Source organism: Palaemon carinicauda, chromosome 12 (assembly GCF_036898095.1).
Source record: "Palaemon carinicauda isolate YSFRI2023 chromosome 12, ASM3689809v2, whole genome shotgun sequence".
Taxonomy (NCBI): Eukaryota; Metazoa; Arthropoda; class Malacostraca; order Decapoda; family Palaemonidae; genus Palaemon; species Palaemon carinicauda.
Window position 1 is genome coordinate 86070073 of NC_090736.1, and position 10533 is coordinate 86080605.

Consider the following 10533-nt stretch of genomic DNA (forward strand, 5'->3'; position numbering starts at 1 on the left):
GAGTATCAAGCTTGTAGGACATCCTGCACGTCCCTTCGTTGGGAGGATTTTCCCCTCGAAAACTCCAACACCACCCTCCTCTGTGACGTCAGTACTGGTGAAAATTTACTCCGTGCCACCAGACTTACAAGCCCCCAGTGAAGCATCACATACCAACGGATTTGCACTCTGCAACGCACGTCTTCCTGCGCAACGACACCAGCAAGCCACCGTTAACGCCCCCTTACACGGGACCTTTCCTTGTGATCCGACGCAGTCCGAAAGCATTCCTCCTAAACCTTCGGGGCAAAGAAGACTGGGTCTCCATTGATCGTCTAAAACCTGCTTATCTTCTGCCAGATGACCCGCCTACAGTTCGCCTCTCTAGATCAGGGCGCCCTATTTAACATGTACAGTATGTCATTTTTAGGGGGGGAGCCATGTACCAACTGTGTTTCACACAATTGTACATAATTCCTTTTGTATATATTATGCTTGTATCTTCGCTCCTCCCTCGCACTAAAATGAACATGAAAATTCCTGTCTGGTTTTCCCTCTGTGATTTTGTCTGTCTTGTGAACTTGTCATGTCCTGTTCCCTTGAGGTTTTGTATATAAGGAGAGTGTTCCACAACAATACAACTCAGTTGATTGCATCCTGCCTTTGACTCACAACCCTTCTCTCGGCTCGTCACAATACAAATTAAGTAGCCGAATCTGTACACTCACAATATTTGGTATCCTTTAAGCTATAATACAATTCACACCACTTTCGCACATGACATCTAAATATGAAACTAGAAGGGATTAAAAAGATTAAATAAATTAATAAAAATAAAGCTTGTCAGGATAACTAATTGATATGATAAAGATAATGGCACCAATATCTACCCTCTGTCCAATATAGATATACCTACGTATCACGTAATCATCAACCGCCAGTTGTTGCAGTGACTTTATTGTTGCCTGATCTACTATCAAACTGTCATCCAATTATTCAACATGCAGAGATAACAGTTCAATCAATAACTCTGAATAATAAGTGAAAGCTGATGCTTCATGGAGCTCCAAATTATATTTTTGCAGTATCTAAAAAAATACTATTGAAAGAATCTTGGTATTGATTGAAAGGCTTCCTTTGGTTACAATTATGATGGAAATTCTGCCATATGCCTCAGATTATATATTTGAAACATGTTTCAATCTGTATTCTTACAGGTTCTATATCCTTTTAAAACATTGCAAACATTAGCAGCTAATTAATGATAACTATTTTGTTTTGGCAAATAATAATACTTTAAAATCGGATGTCTGGTATCATATTTAGACCCCATGTCCCCTTAATTAGTGCACACTACTCACTTTGCAAATACAAATAATGTATATTCATTTAAGCTGCCTCAATATACAAAATATACTGTACACACACTTTACTTCAAAATTGTGGAAAATAATCCTTTGATTAGCATTACCACTGTTGATGCATGCTCAAGAGCCTTAACAATTTTGCCATGTTATTATGAATCATATATATATATATATATATATATATATATATATATATATATATATATATATATATATATATAGATATATATATATATATATATATATATATATATATATATATAAATACATACATATATATATATATATATATATATATATATATATATATATATATATATATATATATATATATATTTATATACATAGATATATGTACCATGTCATCGGATAATGAGACATTGGAACAGGGATTTATTCACTTTATTATACAAAAGTTCGTGGATACACTATGTACAGCTGATACTAACAGGTGGGTACCTTGTGTAATGATCGCTCAAATAGTAGCGACTAAGCCTCTTCAAGCAAGATGCAACCTTGCTCTATCAACATGTTGAACTATTAGGTTTTGTGGAATTCTCAACTGTGATGGAAATATACTGTCAAACACATCACCTTTTAATTCTAGGGTCATTAACCTTGATATATAAAACATATATTTTGCATACAAGGGTTAGGATATTACTCCCCCCTTAAGCTCCTCACTCCTAGAGAAGGTGCACACTCGCCTTCTCTAGTCTATGGTATATAGAGGGCACTCCCACCTGGAATAGGCATGGCATGTACTAGACAGAAATGGAACACAAAATATATACATAAGGATCACCCAAAAAAATAACACATCTTTCACAAAAAAATAAAAAAATTTAATATTTCATGAAAAAATGTACGCAATAAAATATAAAATAATTTCACTCATGTATATTATGACTTCTGTAACTGAAATATAGATCACCCAAAGTTTGAAATATAAAATCATATCTAAATCCATATTACAAAACCTCATCAATAACCTCCCTCTAGTTGCAGGCAACACGAGCCTTTTGGGCGGGACAGGGGTAGGAATATATATCCCTTCATCCCTCGATTTTACTTGTCTGGGTTTACTGCATGATTTTGCAACACAACTCAGCACCACCGTTTCTATTTTTATTTTAAAAATCTCTACTACACTTGCACTTGTAACTATCAATCGGTGGCCACTACCCATTTTCGCGAGAAAATCATTCATCTTCCTGCCCTTCTCTTATAACTCTAAGTATAAGGTATTCACATCTACATATTCTCTAACGCTGCCTTTTCTCAAGGCTGAACTTGAATCCTATTACCACTTGCCCTTCGGTAACTGCCCAGCCCCTACCAAGCAGGAATCATATAAATACATGAATAATAAAGCATCCGCCTGACGGAACTCACCTGACCTATTCAACCTCAAATTGTTTTAGGGTTCACTCAGCAGTATGTCATTCGTATTGCTACACTCAGCAAAATTACCACAATACATTACATATAAATTAAGCACCAACATAAGAACACAATGTTATCATCAAGTTTATTTAAAACACGCCAAAAGAAGAAATGATGTCTGCTCAAAAAGAAAAAAAAAATATACACATCAACTCAAAGAATATTACGTATGCAGGGGTAAGGAGGTACACTCTGATTGAGACTTTTAAAAACTAAAACTATCTCTTCAGGCCCCACATGTATGTGTGCCTGATGATGTTCCGACACTGCGCCATTAATAATGATTTGTAAAACTACTGTGTTAGATTTAACCATCTTTACTCGGCATGGACCCAAATACGCTGGCTCTAGTTTGTGTTTCCTAGATTGTAATCGTTTCAAATACACACAATCTCAGAGAAATACTTTTACCGGTGCATTGGTAAATAGACACAGTATTGCTCAGTTGAAGGATTTGGCAACTGTTGTGAATTAATCAGGATTGAATATGGTAACATAGAATCCTGTCCATACACTAAAAAGAAAGGTTTGTCTCTGAGCGAAGCATTATATGCAATGTTCAAAGCTAGCTCAGCTCTAGGATGCATCGCGTGCCAATGAAGGGGTTCATCCGTCACTTAGTAACGTATAATTTGCACTACTTCCTTATTATGCGATTCCACTAACCATTAGCTGAAGGCCTATATGCAGTCACTGACAGTGTTCAATTTTCATCAAGTCTATGACCGATTTCACCACCTTATTAATGAACTCAAGACCATTATCACTTACCAAAATTTTCGGACAACCAAACCTAGTAATTAAAGAGCACAGCGCCTGGGCATATGAATTTGCTGATTTATCCAACATTGTGTAAGTATGGGTGTAACGAGTAAATGCAACCACAAATACACATATATACTTATGTTGTGTTAAACCAGTAGGAAATGGTCCTACCACATCCATATGCCCCCTATAAAATTTAATATGAATCACAGGACAGTTTCTGGTTAACGGTACATTGTTTTCATGTTCTTTGAAACAGTTGCAAGTATGAGAGCATTTTATTTAATTTTCTATAGATTTATTCATTTCTAATCAAAAGAAGGATTCACGTGCTCTCCTTAATGTTTTATCAATCCCTAAATGCCCCGCATACGGACTTGCATGTACAATGTGGATGGCTTAATTAATTAAAGAGGGAGGAACAACTACCTGTGCACAAAATGCCCCTCACCTTTTCTCGTAAGCGCAATATAAGATATAATTTTCTATAAAAAGAATTCTCACGAGGCATTTTGAGAAATGGTGTGTAACTTCGATTTTCCTTTAATCACTGCTCACACTCTCTCCTTCCATTCCTTTTTTTTCTGTATCTCTGGGACTTCCTTTATGTCCCAACTTCCCAAGTCAATCACACCTGCATCATCAGGGCATTCATTCTCGACACCCCTGGTCACGTCCTCGACCACCCACATATATTTCCCTTCACTGTTCCCATCTCTCTAACTCTCTTCAGCATCTAAACCCCCCCCTCTCTCTCTCTCTCTCTCTCTCTCTCTCTCTCTCTCTCTCTCTCTCTCTCTCTCTCTCTCTCTCTCTCTCTCTGGTGGATCTCATTTTCTGATTGATTCCCGCGTGAATTCATATCCTGTTCTCTATTTTAATGGGAGTCTTCAATATTTTGGTTTCGTTCTTCCATCCTCTTTTGTGACTTAGTTGTTACTCCTATTACTGCACCTCTAGAGAGGGCATCAGCTACCTTGCTAGCTTTACCTTCTATGCGGTGAAAGCCCTTTATATTGAATTAAAACAATCTTTCAATCCATCTTGCTTGTCTAGATGTCAAGTAACTTTTATAAAATAAATCACGTAAGGGGCGATGATCACTTTGCAAATCAATCGACTGACCTAATGAAAAGAACCGATGCCTCTCTAGAACCCAAAGAATAGCCAAAGCCTCTCAATTGAATGTACTATAATTCTTTTCTGCCCCTTTTAACCCTGGATAGGTACGGTCCTCGGACACCCCTTTAAGGGTATACTCGGACGCGAACGACCCCGACACCAAAAAAAATTCTTGAAAAATCAGTTTTTGCAGTAACCTCCTTTTTTCTTTTGCCAAAAAAAACTTCAATGAATGTTTAAAACAACTGTAAAGATAAATACTACTCATCTGCAGAAAAACTATTTACTATAAATATTTTAAAAAATTAAGTAGAAAAAAAAAGACCTGACATAAAAATTCATAAAAAAAAAGTTTATACATATATACACAAATCCTTTTAGGAATTGATTCTTGAATGTTTAGGACACATCTTGATGTATTTTGGATGAAGTCAGACCCATGGAGGTGAAGATCTGAAATGAGAAAAAAAGGGTAATTTTTTTTGGCCAAAAAAAATTGTCCAAATTTCATGAATTTTTTTGGGTACCCAAATGAAATAGGAAGTGGCTAATTTTTTTAGGGAATAAACATATGTTATCCTAAAATAGAAATATGTAAAAAAATCTTCATTATTTTGTAAATTACATTTATATCGGGGGCCATATCTAAAGGTAATTTTTTGAGTACTTGGAAATTTCGTAAAAAAATACATATATTTAATATATAATATGATATTTATGCAGGTAAAAATATACCAAAATATCACAAATTCTATAGGGAACAAGAATATATATAGATAGGGCAGCTTACGCTTCGGATATGTCCACAAAATGGCCGCCAACCACACTGACTCAGACTCCCTAATCTGCCACTTGAAATGTAGGATGGGTATGTCAATTTCAAGGTGTTATTTACTAATCTAATTATTATTGGATATGCATAAAAATTGTATGGTGGGTTGCTGGATAATTGTCGATTATTTTACGACTATAAAATTAAAATTCTGACCCAAAAAAATTTTTTTGAAGGGAAATAAAATCGAAAAAAAAAATGTAAAACAATATTTTAGCTAAAAAAATTTGATGATATTCAATCAAAAAAAAAAGTAAACAAAATTTTCCGACAAATAAACATCTAGAGGAATCATTACTCTGTGATAGTTCCTTAGTACGTAGTAATTTTGAAAGAATTGGGAAAAAACGAAAAAATGGCAATCACCGGAAAATCGAACACATACCTATATATACGCCATATCTGGCTAAAAAAAAGATAGGCATGGGTAGCCAGATCATCTAGAAACACTTTCCAACACTATAAAAATATAAGTTTTGCGACACTACTTGCCAATTCCTTACGGTAACATGACTAAGCAAAAAAATGCAAAACAAATAAAAAGGGGCACTCGTGGAAAAATGGCCATTCTAATATACGGCATTTCAGAAAAAAAAAATTTCAGCCACGTGCTAGGCAAACCATCAAGGCATATTTTCCGACAAATAAACATATAAATGAAATATTACTCTGTGATAGTTCCTTAGTACGTAGTAATTTTGAAAGAAATGGGAAAAAACGAAAAAATGGCAATCACAGGAAAATCGAACACATACTTATATATACGCCATATCTGGCTAAAAAAAAAATAGGCATGGGTAGCCAGATCATCTAGAAACACTTTCCAACACTATAAAAATATAAGTTTTGCGACACTACTTGCCAATTCCTTACGGTAACATGACTAAGCAAAAAAATGCAAAACAAATAAAAAGGGGCACTCGCGGAAAAATGCCCAACATTCTAATATACGGCATCTCAGATAAAAAAAAAAAGACATGCACGTGTTAGCCCAACCATCAAGGCACACTTTCTAACACATAAACATGAAAAAAAAATCAATAATATACGGCAATTCCTTACTACGTAGTAAATTTTTACAAATATTGAAAAAAAACAGAAATTGGCAACCGCAGTTAAATACCCAATATACCAATAACTACGTCGTATCTGACAAAAACAAAATCACGCATGGGTAGCCAGATCATCTAGACACACTTTCCAACATTAAAAAAGCAAAAGTTTTACGACACTATTTCGCAATATCTTACGGAAAAATGACTTGGCAAAAAAATTAAAAAAAATTAAAAAGGGACACTCGTGGTAAAATGCCCGACATTCTAATATACGACATCTCAGATAAAAAAAAAGACATGCACGTGTTAGCCCAACCATCAAGGCACACTTTCTAACACATAAACATGAAAAAAAAATGAATAATATACGGCAATTCCTTACTACGTAGTAATTTTTACAAATATTGAAAAAAAAACAGAAATTGGTAACCGCAGTTAAATACCCAATATACCAATAACTACGTCGTATCTGACAAAAACAAAGTCATGCATGGGTAGCCAGATCATCTAGACACACTTTCCAACACTAAACAAGCAAAAGTTTTACGACACTATTTGGCAATATCTTACGGAAAAATGACTTGGCAAAAAAATGAAAAAAAATGAAAAAGGGGCACTCGCGGTAAAATGGTCCTCGTGGTGATGAACGACATTTTAACTAAAAAAAAAAACATGCACATGGTAGCCAAACAATCCACCAAGACTTTCCACAACTGATAACCTATACAAGTTGCACCATTCTACGACAATTTCATAATACGTAATAACTTTGATAATTATGCAAACTACCTCAGAAGGGTAAACTCGGACGCGAACGACCCCGACGCGTCTCAGAAATCGGGGAAGGAGTACAGCTACAGCAATGCACATCTGGACACTACTAGAGCGTGTAGGGGAGACACCTCCTGCAGGTCGATCACCCACAAATTCAGTCACAGGGGTGAGTCACGTGAGAAAAACCTGTTTTTTTTTTACGCTCGGGGTCGCAAACGACCCACCGTACCTATCCAGGGTTAATGCACTGGAAGCAAAACAAATGGGTCGCTCTCTAACTTCAGCATCTTGTTGAGAAATTATGACACCAACAAATAAGCTACTCGCATCTGTTGTTCTAAAAACGGGTGATAAAATCTAGGATATGCGAGTGAGTTATTACTAGTTAAGAAAGCTTTCAAAGGGCTAAAGGCCCTTTCTTCTACTACTTTACAATTTATCACTTTTATTTTCTTGTAAGCATCTAAGGGTCTCGCTATCTCTCCAAAACCTCTCAAGATTTTACAGTAATACCCAGAGAGCCCAAGGAACCCAGTGAGTTCCTTAGGGGTACGTAGCCTGGGGAAATCTCTTATAGCTGCTACTTTACTGGGGCAGGATAGGATACCTTCTGGGATTGTTATTTGACCTAGAAATTCGACCTGTTTACAGAAAAAATTGCACTTTGACAAATTTATTTCCATACCATTACGTAGCAAGGCTTCTAAACCTTTAAGAATATTATTATGATGTTCTTTGGCCGTTTTTCCTGTAATTATGGTATCGTATAAATAAACAAGAAAATTATGGTAAATTAATGACGATAAAACTGCCATCATTACTCTAGAGAAATGACTTGGAGCATTTTTTACACCAAGAGGAAGGAAATTAAACTGAAATAGTTGATTGTTACCTATAAATGCCATTTTAAATTTAGTGTTTTCCTAAATGGGTATTTGATAGTATCGAGACTTTAAATCAATAGCAGTAAAATATTTGCTAGCTCGTACCTTCACAAGTATTTCTTTGATCGAGGGCAATGGAAATGCATTTTCTTTGGTGACTGCATTCTACTTCCAATAATCAACACAATGTTACCAAGCTATTCCTTTTTCCTAATAGCTACAATTGGAAAAGCTCAGAGGAATTCGCTCTCGTCGATTATTCCTTGTTCCGTTAATTTACTAATTTCCCTTTCTATATCTCCCTGGAAATAAATAGGTACCTTTTAAGGCCTTTACCTGACTGGCTTTGCCTGCCAGGTTCAATGCTAAAAGGAAATTGATCAATTCTCTCGGGTGGTTTGTGTCCAATTGTAATTGCATCATAATAATGATTAAAAACGTCACTAACTACAGGTTGATATTCTGGCAGATATAGTTTTCACGCTTGCATAATCAAGTTCTGAGTGCATTCTTCTATGTGGACTGGAGTTGTGGCTCGGAAGATCCCATAATTAGTTGTTTCACAAAACTCTAATTAATACACAGAATCATTTCCCAAGACAACTCCTTTTTTTGACAAATTAACTATTCTTATATCACCTCTGTTCCCTTTTATTCCTGATAAGCCCTCTAAGTCTACGTGTGCCCAATCCAGAAGAGGTTGAATACTTGTCACTGATATGCTCGTAAGTGTCTGGGGAGACAACACTTTTCCTCTTTCAGGTGCTAACTGCTAACATTCCCAGCCGCCCATTATGATATATGGGACACGTGCCAGCGACCTCGCTTGTAATGCCGCTGCCCCCTGCTCGTGTCCCTAGTGCTGCGGGGGTGAGGATGGGGGTACTCAGAGAGGTCCCATTGCTTCCTCCACCAAGTCCCTCGTAGTCACTCTCACCGCTGCCTTGGCTGCTGCTTCTGATGTCATACAAGGGGAAGGGGGGGGGGAGGGGGCATTTACCTCCCTTGTCTCACCCTTCCTCTGTTTCCTTTTCCTCGGATTTCGGGCGGGGGTTGGTATGTGTGTGCCACAGCCCGCCCGCCCTTGCCGTTTTTTGCTGGGCACTCTCGAGATAGATGACCATAGGTCTGACAAGTGTAACAGCTGGGGTATCCCTTGGTGGGGCACTTCACTCGTCGGTGCCCCTCTCCCTCACACTGCCAACATCTGTAGACTCTTCTCACCTGCTGACTAAGTTCTCCCCTCTCCCGCTATGGCGATTCGTGAGTGCCTCTGATGGCTGCCACCTTCTCGGAATAGGGGCAGTTATTCTCAGTCATTTTTTCTTTTGGCCAACTGTCTAGAATGTTTTGTATCACCATCACTACACCTGCTAATGAGCAATGGTCATAAAAAAAATGGCCGCATAAATACTGGTTTCCTAATCTGCGAATATGTTTATGGGCAATTGCTTTTTTATCACCTGGGAGATTGGTACTCCATGTAGCAAACGAATCTCAATCCCGAAAAATGCAATTTGCAAAACTAAGAACGGATTCACCTTTCCAAATTTTGGGTTTGTAATTTTCTTTTATGTCCCACTTTCTCGCATTGGGTAAGTCCTATTTCTCAATTAAACATCATTTCATTTCAGCATTACTTCATAAATTATCTTGTGGGCAACACATTACCTCCATTCCCAGAGCATCTTCCAGACACCTAATTACATAAATAGCTTTTTCTCTCTCTGACCACCCATATGTGGCTACTTCAAAGTCTTTCAAAAACATGTCAATCGATTGAAACCCTTCGTGAGGCCATTAATCATCAGAAGGCCTAACACTTGCCTGGAGTTCTGGCAGTTTTCGAACTACATTTTTCTTATCTTCACTCGGCTGTGAATGTGTACTTTCACTTATGTGCATTTGAACTTCTGTTATGTACATTGGATATGCTGTGGTATGCGTGCCGCTCCTCGTCTTGTTTAACTAATAAAATATTCATTAAGTCGGCTAGTTTATATAACCTGTTTCCAAAGTCTTGCATAATTTTTCTCGTCTATATTCTTCATCTGCATCACTATAACCAACTACTCCATCGCTTTCATCTCCCACAGCAGCAGCATCTGCTATGTTAGTCCTTGTGAACTTTTATTTTACCAGCTTAAAAAACAACTTTGCTCACAGCATACACAAACCGACGTATTTCTACACCCGATACTAATATGTCCCATGTCAATGGATAATGAAACATCGGAACACGGGTTTTTTCCCCTTTATTACAAAAAGGTTCGGGAGTACACTGTGTACAGCAGATACTCTCAGGTGAG